The following is a 13,004-nucleotide window of genomic DNA, read 5'->3' on the forward strand; positions in this document are numbered from 1 at the left end:
ACACACACACACACACACACACACACACACACACACACACACACACACACACACACACACACACACAGTAAACACTTGGCAGAACACAGAGCTGAAACCCAAGCAGCTGTATTTACTGTATGAGCCTTAAGAAAGACTGAAGCTGTCTTATTCTTAAGAAAGGCCACTAAAGCAACCAATTCCCCTCACCACTTTACAACTGTACCAACACACATACACACACAGTTCATAATTACAGAAAATGGCCCTGGAGATTAGCTGGCTAAAAGTACAGCGCCGCTCTCAAACACACCAACAATGGACAGACATCTCACACTGTTATCGAATAAAGACTCGAAACATCATCAGAGAGAAGGTGGGTGGGGGGAGTTAAAAAAACAAAACAAAAAAAAAAAACCATTTCCATGTGGCTTGCAGGGTTGAGAGGCACTGTTGCCATGGTAATAGCCTCTGTGGCCATCAGCAATGTGTGAAGAATGGTGTAGAGCGACAGAGACGAGACTGTCAGTGGACTGTGGCACTTCCAGGAGGCCTGGTGAGGCAGTTACGGCCCTACTCTGCCGTCCTTAGAATGTCAGCGACATTTTCCCATCAAACACACATTGAAGCAGTACATTAGGGATGGAGACAAATGAAGGCACGAGACTGGCAGGTATAACAAGCTACTGTCCACAGAAACCGGTACACATGCAATGCTGACACTCAAGACTTTGCATCTTGGCTTTACAGATTAGTATCACGTATGAGCAAAAATAGATGGCTAAACAAATATAAGCCGTTCATTCTCACCCTCCCACATGTCCTGTAAGACACAGATGTGTCTTAAATTCACTTATTTCCCTGCTATATTTTCATAACAATGTGCTTGTGTCTTGTGCCATAAATCCAGCCCAGACTCACTCACTGTCAGCTCCACTCAGGCCAAATGATGGAAAAGTTGCTTCTGATCAACAACATCTATCAACAGGAGTCTGAAGTTCTAATAAATGGACCATTGCCCATCTTCAAAATGATCAACCACCATCTCAAAATGAGCTGTCAGTCTGAAGAAATGCTGGTTTATACTGGATTTGTACTTCTACCACAAGTCTCACCCAGCCAACCACATACACACATTCATACATTCTTTTATCATACAATCTTGCACACACACGCACACTCTGAAAGATACATCAGGGGCAACTCAGCATTCAGGATCTCTCTCAAGGACAGTTCAACATATGGACATATGGCAACCTTCTGATTGGTAGACAAGCCGCGGTACCACCTCAGGCCTTGTGTGAGGAGCATGTGTCGCATATAAAACAGAATCAACCAGTGAGCACAGTTCTAAAGATTAGGGTTTGATATCGATCCACCTCTGGTCACTACTCATTCATCCCTGTGTGTGTGATCAAGACACCACATATTTTCAAAAGCGCTCCAACGTTTTCGGAGACGTCTGTTACCCACCAGCTTGATAGCTAACCGGGGTTCAAGGCTCACTAGAGCCGTGAGAACACCGGACTCCCGGCAAATCGTTTTCAAACCCACCGCCGTCTTTCGCTACTCAGGTTAAACATGATATAAGTCACTTAGATAACTTAAAAATGTTATTGTTTGGCTTTTTTTTAGTATTTTATTTGTTCCTGAGTAAATCGGTTTGGCTGAGATTAAAGTTATAGTTTTTACACAGCTGAATAAACGTCAAGCAGACACTGATTATCAGAAGTGTGAGATGCTGGAGAATATACTCCGGTGTCCTGTTATATTTTAGATAGCAAGGAGTTTATTAAACTTCACCGAAACAATCTGCAAATTTCATTAAAATTTAATAAACTATCATCTTGTCTTTATTTTTAGTTAGCACATACCTTAAACACTTAAAGCTGTAAGCTAATGATAGTTATATAAGAGCAGATGCTGCTGGTGCAATAAGCTGTACGTTTTACGTCCAATGGATGCACGATATGATTAGTCGACTAATCGCATAAATAATCGGTGACTAGTCGACTATCAAAATAATAGTTTGTGGCAGCCCTAAATCAGAGTACGATATATCGTACAACATGCCTTTGAATCAGTCTTGTATTAACAGGCCTGCTTCTTCTTTGGTTCAGACAAAAGAAAAAAAGCGCTCTACACTTTATTTACACAAATCAGAAACTGGACATCACAAAATTCCCTTTAAAGCTTTTAAAAAGCAGCTATTGTTTCAGTTCACCGTCCTCACTGATTCAGTTTAGGGCACTTGTTTTTGGCCTCACGTCTACTATCATATATTGTCACTTCTTCCCTTCCGTTTTATCTTCCCCTACAGACATGATGCATCATTTCCGGTCTGACGAATAAACGTCCTCATATGCATCCACACATGCTGTATTTACACAGCCTAATGGACAGGGCATTCCCTCCTACCCTCACAATCAACCTCCTCCCAAACACAAAAACAGGTTTTCAAAAGCAAGGACCAAACATGCAGGAGAGGTATTAGGAGAGGGGGGGGGGGACGTCAGGCCTTACATCACCAAGACTCAAGGATTAAACTTAATCGCTGAACACTTCAACACTGCCCAGCTAATTCAACAAATGGCCTCTCCCACCCTCTCTCTCTCTTCCTCTCCCTCTCACACACACACACACACTCACTTACTTCAGGCGCCAGCTCCTTTGAGCTTTGTCTCATTAGCGAGATCACCTGAACTGTCTAAAAATATCAAGCTGGCATGTTCTGACTACCTCAGTCTTCCATCATCACACACACACACACACACACACACACACACCACGCTGTGTATAGCTGCAGTGCTCCAACTCTGTACACGTACAGCTGTAGGTAACACAGGGATCCTGCCCCACCTTGCAGTTTAGATTTACGATACATGCAGACTTTTTAAAAATTGTACTCAGAAACAAATGTGGCACCAAACATCCATTAGTTAGGAGTTATGGATGCCAGCTGTCTGCCTGTTGTATTTGCTTGTTAGCATCCACAACAAGCTAATCTGACATGAAGGGACCAGTCCCACTCGCTAAAATGAGCTGTGGCATTGTGGGTAATTTGTGAATCTGTTGACATTTAGTTCACAAATGCTTCACTTTGCCTGCCTGCCCAACTGGCGAGGTGACAAAAACAGCCCATCCTCCCTTTATGGCTGAGGGGTAAGAATAATAAAATTATTGAAGGGTCATTTGAGTGAGAGGTGACTTGCATGTGCTCCATTATACATACGCTGACCTTTACTGGTGGGAGTGAGCGGCACCAGTCGGCGGTGCATTTGAGTGTGCATATACTGCATGATGTGACAGACATTCATTGGAGTACAGCTTCAGGATTAGCAAACAATGTTAAGTATTCTGCTAACCCTGCCCACACAGACTGAACACCCTCACCATAACCTGCTAAAATGCTAATCCCACAGTGCTGGCAATTTGTTTTGATTGGTGATGTCACACAGCAGATTTCAGAGACGGCACAGCCACAGCATGAGGAATGAATCCAGCAGAAAATGGCTACAGCAGTACATTGGAGGGGCTCGTTTTCCAATGCACTATTGATCATTTGAACCCCAGGCTGCTGTTCTCAGTGTTATTTTCAGCACAGTCACTGTGTATGCTGAGGATCCTGAGGGTAACCTGGGCTTCTACATATGCATAGGCAGTTATGTGCAAACAGTTTAGTTGTCACGGATGTTACTACTGCTTTCCTTTAAAGAAATTAAGCATACATGAAGTTCACTTTGCCTGTTTGACATGAAAGTAACCTGTGTATAATATATTACTGCATCCACTCAGGATAGTATCACAGACAATTTTGTTAGGGGTGATGTACAGTGGGGTGAAAGAAGTCTTTGCCGCCTTCCTGATTTCCTGGTTTTTGTATGTTTGTCACTATTAATAAAGTGTACACCCCCTAAACCTAATAAATGGTTGGGCCACTCTTAGCAGCAACAACTGCAAAAAAGAGTTTGTGATACCTGGCAATGAGTTTCCATAGCGCTGTGGAGCAATTCTGACCCACTCATCATCCATGCAGAATTCTTGTAATTCACACTCACACTGGGGGGGTTTTCGAGCATGAACCACCTTTTTAAGGTCATGCACCTCAATTGGATTCAGGTCAGTATTCTGGACTACTTCAAAGTCCTCATTTTGTTTTTCTTGCTGGTGTGTTTTGGATTATTGTCCTGCCGCAGAACCCAAGTGTGCTTCAGCTTGAGGTCACTAACAGATGGCTGGACATTCTCCTTCATGATGTTTTGGTAGACAGCAGAATTCATAGCTCCATGTACCACAGCAAATCTTCCAGGTCCTGCCCAACTTTTGCACAAGTGAGTCATATGCAAGCTTTTTTTCAAATGCCATGTCCAAATTATGCAGAACACAGTTGCATTCCTGCTCAAAGTTTGTGTAGGTCTTCTCGCCTGCATGCCTGAAATGAATTAGAACTCAATAAAGGCAATAAATGCAATGCTGTTAATAAAACTGCATCAAGTGTTATCATTGATTATTCTTGACTGTGCCAGCTTATACAAACCGATTATATATAGACGCATACATCCAGCACAAACCTGGTGTGAAACAGCAGATACCACTTACACTGCTAAATACCATCTCATCTGCTGATATCAGTCAACAAAGCCAGTGTCAGCTAATCCCATGATTTATCAGCATATCTGTATTCTCTTCGAGATGGTGTGGCGTGAGGACAAGTGAAAACACCAGACTTTCAGGTTCTTTGAAAGGAAAGTTGATTTTAACAGCCAGCGTTAAAGAACAAAAGTGTGGTCTGTAACAATAGTCCTAAATAACAATACCACCAAACTTCAGTACTGCTTCTTTTGCAAGACTCTTACTACTCCCTCACCTAATTTTCAGTAACTATGAACCTTCAAAACCACTGAACACACAGAACATCAAATTATGTATAAGCAAAACTAGTATGGTTCCTGCATCAAATCCATCCCCTGATTCTGCCTTCTGTTAGCTGAAAAGATGGAAGAATTGCATATGGCGGTTACCAAACCTGAGAACTGGGGAGCAGAACTTGACAAATTATACTCAAACATCGATCAGATCCAATTAAACCTTGATGAGCTCAAGTTTAAAGTTGCCCTTTTTTGCCCTTTGTATATTTGATTTAGAGCTGCGACACACAGCAGCCAGACATGAAATAAGAACATCAGCATTTATCATTTAGTCTGTTTGATTTCACCCAAAGATAATAATAAAAATAATAATGGATTGCATTTATATAGCGCTTTTCGGGGCCCTCAAAGCACTTTACAATTCCACTATTCATTCACTCTCACATTCACACACTGGTGGAGGCAAGCTACAGTTGTAGCCACAGCTGCCCTGGGGCAGACTGACAGAAGCGAGGCTGCCATATCGCGCCATCTGCCCCTCTGGCCATCACCAGTAGGCGGTACGTGAAGTGTCTTGCCCAAGGACACAACGAGAGACTGTCCGAGCCAGGGCTCGAACCGGCAACCTTCCGGTTACAGGACAAACTGCCAACTCTTTGAGCCACGATCGCCCAGCAAAGGTGGAAGGAATGCAGAGATGAAATTAGTAAATGTGTTTACCCAAGACTACAGGGTTCCTTTATGGTTTTACTTAACATCTTTTCATTATCAGCACTTCATGAGGACACATTCTGTGAAACATCTGTGCATGCATGAATAAGAAGGATAAAAGTCAAAGTTTACCGCAGCATATACAAGTCCAAGGTTTTTTCTTGCATAAAGACATTTTTGGTACTCCCAAAGCTAGCTAGCTAGATAAATATATATATAGCCATGTTAATGTCTGTGTGACGTTGGTGAACGTGGAAAGTAAGGATGGGAAATAATTTGTGAAAAGGAAACTAGTTGTAGTTGTGACCCTATACGATCTAAGCAGTCTTTGCAAACTCATAGTCTGGATGTCCAAAACCTCTGACTTACAGCACATACTCTCCAGATGTAACAAGGTACCAGACTTATGTGTCACACATCTTTGTGTCTCAGCCAGTCGTGCACATTGCACCGCTGGCGCCGTCGCTGGGTTGAAGATGAGTGTCGGTTTTTACCGTCACTTTACTGATGTTCCAGCACAGAAACTCAGAGACATACAGATATACAGAGGGAGATGATGAAACAGTATTGAAAACTTGAGCGTTTGTGAAGGGAAAAAAAACAAGAGAAAACACAAGACAAAGTCTCTGACTTCTTCTCCTCCTTATCAGAGTTTAGGTGGTGATATTGTCTGAGTGGCGACACCTATCATTTAGCAGAATACTCCAGTGACTTCTTGCTCTTTAACAATGGGTATAAATACAAGTGACTGTGACAAGAGGTTGAGGTGCAGAGCGAAGTGGGTATACTGGGGCCTTTGAAGCCTTGAGACAGGTATGAGCTCTCACTGTAGCTTCTGACTTCATTACCATGCCAGTGTGTGCATAACATACTGTAGCAGGTTTAGCATATATATCCAGGAGCCATTGCAAAGTTAAATATCATGGAACATTTGGCACCTGCTGAGCAAATCCTAGCAGCAGATGTCAACATATGAACACCGTGACGCAACAACTTAGCCTTAGAGTTTGGATAAACATTTTCACATGTGTAAATCATAATTTGTGCAGTGTCCACAAGTTATGATTTACACATGTGCTTTCCAACCCAACAATCTAACTGGAGACACACACAAAAAAAAAGCTGAAACCTGTGTAGTGTGCAAAGGACAAACAGGAAGGTATTAACTTGCCCATGCAGCATTAAAGGCCTCCGTTTAGCAACATCAGACTGAATGAATTCCTATCAATTTAGCAGAACAAGATTTAGCTCATATCGTCATCAATACTTCGTGAGCACACTGCTCAGATTACAGCTTATTAGAAAAAGATGCAAGTGTGCTAAACTATTAAACTCGTGTGTATGGTCTGGAGCTCAGCTCTGCACTGTCTTAGGCTTTTATTCTCCAACTAAGTAACAGAGCAAGTTCAAATAGTCCACAATAAAACCTACCACCAAATAGGAACAAGTGATACAGCCTCAAAACAACATTTTAAGAATATCTGTGATAACAATTCTGATGATAGAGAATCGATGTGTGCAGCTTGCAGGCAATAGGATTTATGAGAGCTACTGTCACTGGTACTTGCTAAATCAAACTGTGAATTTATCGAAACAAGGTACCAGCTGCAGCAGCAATAGTAATTCAGTTTTATTTATTTAGCACCAAAGCACAACCACAGTTGCCTCAAGGTGTGTTATATTGTAAGGTAAACATCCAAAAATAATACAGAGAAACAGATAAAACCTTAATGATCAGATGACTCCCTATGAGCAAGTGCTTTGGGGAAAGTGGGATGAAAAAACTGCCTTTTAACAGGAAGAAACCTACAGCAGAACCAGGTTCAGGAATGGCTGGCCATCTGCTGCGTCTGGTTGGGGGTGAGGGGAGGAACAAAGGACAAAGACACAGAGATCAATAACTGATTATTAAATGCATTAAATGGTGTATAAACAGTGAGTAAAAAAAGTGAGTGAAGAAGAAGAGAAACAAGCAAAAAAGAAAAAAAAGAAAAAACAGTGCATCATGGGAAGCCCCTAGATGGGCTCTCTGGCTGCTGTCCTGGGAAGCCCAGGTGGCAGGCGGTGTGGGCAACCTGGCATCTCCATTAGGACTGCCCATTAATGAAGGTGGGACAGGTGTTCTGTGTCACTGGCCCTCTGACGCCCTCCCCCAGTTCAGGAGAGACGTACCGTGTACCAGTAAGGTGCCAAGGGGGTACACGCCAGGCTCTGGTGGATTCAGGCTGTACACAGATCCTGATCCACCAAACCCTGGTTTTCCCGGGGGCACTGCTGTAGGCAGAGTGGGTGGAGGGGAAGTGTGTGCATGGGGACATTCATAAATATGCCTTAGTGTTAGTGGAAATTAGATATTGGGGAATTGGCAGGGATTGGCCCGGGTTCAGTAGGTTAATGGGGCAGTGTGTTGGAGTGCGATCGTGGCCGGTAGGGGCATGTGGGGCACTGGCCCCGCGAGAAGAAAGACAGGGGGGGCCTTCTCAAGAGGCCCCACCGGCTCCAGTAACCCACTCCACAGATGATTTTCCACTGGAGCTGTCTTGGGACGACACCCAATGCTCAGCCTTCGACCAGGTAATAAGCATTAATAGTTGGGTGGTGCACCCTGAAACGGGGCTGACATTCCCGCACTTCGTATTAATTAGGGACAGGTTATATTGAGTGAGTTGCAATGCTCGAAAACAGGAGGCGCACACTCTGTTGTTGATGCCTAAAAGCCGCCAGAAAATTATTTTCCAGGCAGCTCATTACAACCCAATGGTCGGTCACATGGGGTATGACAAAACACTGGATCGGGTCATGGTCCGATTTTATTGCCGATGTACCGCGGTAGCGGTGGTGCATGTCTTGTCCAGAGTGCCAACTAGTTAACCAGCTGGTTATTCCAAAAGTGCCTGTGCGCCCGTTGCCGTTGATGGAGGTCCTGTTCAAACGCATTGGCAATGGGAAGGATGTATAAGCAAACCAAACTTATGGCATGCACAGAACCCTGTGGAATTCAAGATAATCCTCTATGTAATAGTGGAGATTTTTCAGTAATTAGCTAAGACAGCTGGGTCGAGTGATGGCTTTTTAAGTAATGGTTTATCTGCTGCCAGCATGAAGGCGTGTGGTATATATCTCATTAACAGAGATAGGTTGATTTAAGATTGAAACATTAATCAATGGTAGGATTTCTTTGAGCAGTCTTTTAGGATTTGGGTCTAAAAGACACATTGATGGTTTGGAGGAAGTAATTACTGAACTCAAAGATCAACTGGAGAAAAAAAAAAAAGTATAAATAAGTATCAATGGCACTGAAAGTTGCTGTATATAATGTTATGTCTGTGAGATTGTTATGAGTAGTATTTTCTCCAATTTTATTTGTAAAGAAATTCATAAAGTCATTATTAGTTACGGTTGGCTCAACAGAGCTCAGACTTTTTGTTAGCCTCGCTACAGCGCTAAAGAGAAACTTAGGGTTCTTATTTTCTTCAATTAGTGATGAATAGTAAGATGTTCTAGCTTTATGGTCGGCTTTTAATAGAGGAATTTATTTTTCCAGTCTAAATGGAGATCTTCTAAATTAGATGTCATTTCCACTCCAGCTTATAAGTTATTTGCTGTAAGGTGCGCATCTGAGCGTTATACCATGGAGTAAAGTATTCCCACCATGAATCACATGCAGGGAAGATGTAAAACTATTAATAAAACAATCAACCTCTGCAGGAGCAGAGTTCAGGTAACTGCTCTCCTGTGTTGGCACATGACATTGAAGAAGATGACAGACAAGTACTGTGATGAAATGTATTCCCCACTGCTGTGTAATCATTATTTTAAACTTAAATGTTAGTAGGAAATGAGCAAACATGAGGGTTTTCAGGGAAAACTATTAAATGTTCAATTTCTATGACATATGTCAGAGCAAGATCTCGTGTGATTACTCTAGATCTTGCTCTGAAGTAGTGGGTGCGTTCTTTTAAATTTTAAAATTAACCAATTGAGTATAATAACATATAATAAATTAAATGCCGTGTTGAGGCCATTATTTTCAGCATCTACATGGATGTTAAAAATCACAATAAATATTTTTACCTGAGCTTATCAGGTCCCATCATCTCTTAATGACCTTACAGTAGAATATCACCCCATTAGAGCACTTTGCTCTCACACTGCAGGCTTAGTTGTTGTTCCGAGAGTATTTAAAAAGAGTGGAAGGAAGAGCCTTCAGTTTTCAGGCACCTCTTCTATGGAACCAGCATGCAGTTTGGATTCAAGAGACAGACACTACAATACTACAATATTTAGAAAATGGATGGCTAAAAGCACATCCTGTTTAATCTCTACAGTTCTTACAACCATGTTTCAAAAGCCAATGGAAAAATACTGCCTCATTACACACACACACACACACACACACACAAGCTAGAGAAATTATGTAGTGTAACTTGTTTCCTTCTCCCTCCTGTGACCTCAGAAAAATGACCGGCTGTGGCTGAAGACAACCCTATGGGCAAGTTATGGCATCAAATGTAAAGCATATCAATTAACAGCAGATCTGTATTTGTATGCTGAACCTTTTTCTTGAATGCTATCGTTAATAACTGTGGAACATGAGATTTTCTCCTTTCTTAAAGGATGCTCCAGTGTGTGCTCTGCTAAAGCTGCTGTAGACAGGAATGTGCAAGACAGCACCAATAAGTCCATTTTAAATGCATTAGTGCTACTTTCAACCACACAAGACAGTGTGTAAGTAAGTGCAGTGATACACGCAAGCACACATGCACACACGCAGTTCTGACAGGTTTTCTCTGTGATATGGGCGATCGTGGCTCAAACAGTTGGCAGTTTGTCTTGTAACCGGAAGGTTGCCGGTTCGAGCCCTGGCTTGGACAGTCTCAGTCTTTGTGTCCTTGGGCAAGATACTTCACCTACCGCCTACTGGTGTTGGCCAGAGGGGCCGACGGCGCGATATGGCAGCCTCGCTTCTGTCAGTCTGCCCCAGGGCAGCTGTGGCTACAACTGTAGCTGCCTCCACCAGTGTGTGAATGTGAGAATGAGTGAATAGTGGAATTGTAAAGCGCTTTGAGGGCCCTAAAAAAGCGCTATATAAATGCAATCCATTATTATTATCATTATTATTTATTGCCTCTACTGAGGAGGTCATGGAGTGTTCATATTTGTCTGAAAACACGCATTATGGACAGATTTGGAGTTAATTGGGAACCAGAAATATTCTTTACTACTGAATTGGAAATGGTTTGAAATATAGATACTGTGTGCCATGTGTTTGCAAACACATATCAAACTGAAGTAAGAACAATAGGCAAATACATTGCTGATGTTCTCAAGAGACTAATCCAGCTGCAGATATAGAGCGCTGGTGGAGGTCGACTGTAAGACTGCTCGTGGTTAATTCCATGTTGCAGGCCATGCTAGAGGCTTACAGCTGTGTACAGCTGTGTTAGCTCTACCTACACATGCTTACAGAAAGGACGAAAAATGGTTTTATTGCTGATTTTTTTTCTTTACTAAAAAAACAAAAACATCTTATGTATAAAGTTGCTATGCAACTGGAGTTTATTACCATCATAATTATGGGTATGTTTAAAATGATCACTACATGACAATGGCAGTAAATTTGTACTATAAAGACGTGACATTAATACTTATCCTGATTTTTGCTGTGGTACATTAACTAACTGCCTGTCATCAGATTCCTCAGATATGAAGATAGTGTGACTGGACTGGAGGCGAGGACAGTGTGTTGACACGCGTGCACACAGACACACACACACACACTCCTATCGTGGACAAATGCTGCATTCTGGGAAACAGAAACAGGAATAAATGTTGTTCTGCCCATTAGAGCTCTTCTTTCACATCTTCCTCTCCATTTCCCCACTCTCCAATTCTCATCACCTATTTTATTCCCCCTTTAATCAATTTCATTTCTCCCAGTCGACAAGAAAAAGCAGCAGCTCTGGTGCCGTTGCTGTGGCAACTGTAGTTGCTAGGCAACCCACAACTCTCCATCATCCATTCCAGAAGTCTGACAGATGGAGAAAAAGAATGCCAAGGCAAAAGTGAGAGAAATAAAAGGAGAAGGAAGGACTTTAGGAAAGAATGAAGACAAGGAAAGGGCTCAAAAATGAAGATGGAGCAGGAGCTGAAAGATGGAGGGTCGCTGTAATGTACTTCACAAAAAACACAGCAATTCCAATAAGCCATTCAGATGTCCACTCTTCATTTGAACACCCTCTTAGCCTCCAAGTACAAAAGTCCATACGTTCATTTTTTACTTCAGGTTATTTATTAACACACTGTGTTAGCGTCAGGTTTTAAATCAATGTCCTCTAAAGCTTTAAATGGTTTTACACGCATACAGGTCAGCCAGGTTGAAACAGAGATACCACTAACAGTCATGCTTTAATAGTGGAAATCACAGAGTGCTATTCCCTTGATGGCAACAGTACTAAGTGGTGCAGCATTATGACACAAGCTAGAACAAGCTAGTGTTAGCTTTGCTGCTTGTGGAATGGCACATGTAGTAGCTGCTGTGTTGGCTCCAGTTTCAACTTTACATGAGGCTGATCAAAGCACAAGGGCAGCAATTCAACACAAAAGGCAACTGTATGGCATTTGTCCTGACCAGTGGCTGTTTGTTTGCTAAATTTGTGCTTAGCCTTTTCCAAGCTATACCCACCACCCAAACACTCAAACAGTACACTGTTCTGATTAGGCTTGATTCCTGTGGCCATCTTTGTTTATATATATAAATGTGATCTCAATTTGATTTGAGATCACATTCACAGCCAGGTACTGCTGGCTAGTACCTGCACTGTTCTCAACTCTTTACTACCCCTAAAGTATTCCCAAGTAGACAGAAACTCTCCCAGGGCTTCTTTTTAGTAGGACTGCCCAAAACACCTCAAAGTCTAGTAAGCAGTCCTTTTCATGGTGAGAAGCAGCAGATCTACTGCCTACAAAAATATGGCACCAGCTGACATAAAAGGAGGAATGGACTGGTACTTTTATAGCGCTTTTCTACTCTGAGCACTCAAAGCGCTTTACACAACTTGCCTCATTCACCCATTCATACAAGCACTTTTTTCTATGCTCTTTCCATGCAAGTGCTTTCCATTTTAACATTTACATGCATTCATACACTGGTGAATGCATTGGAGAACACCTTGAGGTTAGTATCTTGCCCAAGGATATTTAACATCCAGAATGGAGAAGACTGTTATAGAATAGTATTTGACCAATATATGACCTTCTCTACAGCCGCAAATGGAGGTCAACATTATTTTGTCCCACTTTGACAGGAGTTGAAACTGCATGCTTCAACCTTTCTTTACTAAAAAAAAACAAAAAAAAACAAAAACAAAAACAGGAGAGTGCTCTGAGGAAGGAGGGAAGACCTAGGACCCCAATAGTAGGGCTGGGTAACCAGCTTCCAGTTTG

General features: G+C 42.1%; 1 protein-coding gene across 2 annotated transcripts in view; it reads right to left on the reverse strand.

The window, feature by feature from the left end:
• The window catches only part of grk3 (G protein-coupled receptor kinase 3), a 75,786-nt gene that overhangs the window by 32,496 nt on the left and 30,286 nt on the right, over positions 1 to 13,004 (reverse strand). The gene's annotated exons all lie outside the window — the stretch shown is intronic.

Source organism: Haplochromis burtoni, unplaced genomic scaffold (assembly GCF_018398535.1).
Source record: "Haplochromis burtoni strain Fernald_Lab_line unplaced genomic scaffold, NCSU_Asbu1 Contig_113, whole genome shotgun sequence".
In the NCBI taxonomy this organism is placed as follows: domain Eukaryota; kingdom Metazoa; phylum Chordata; class Actinopteri; order Cichliformes; family Cichlidae; genus Haplochromis; species Haplochromis burtoni.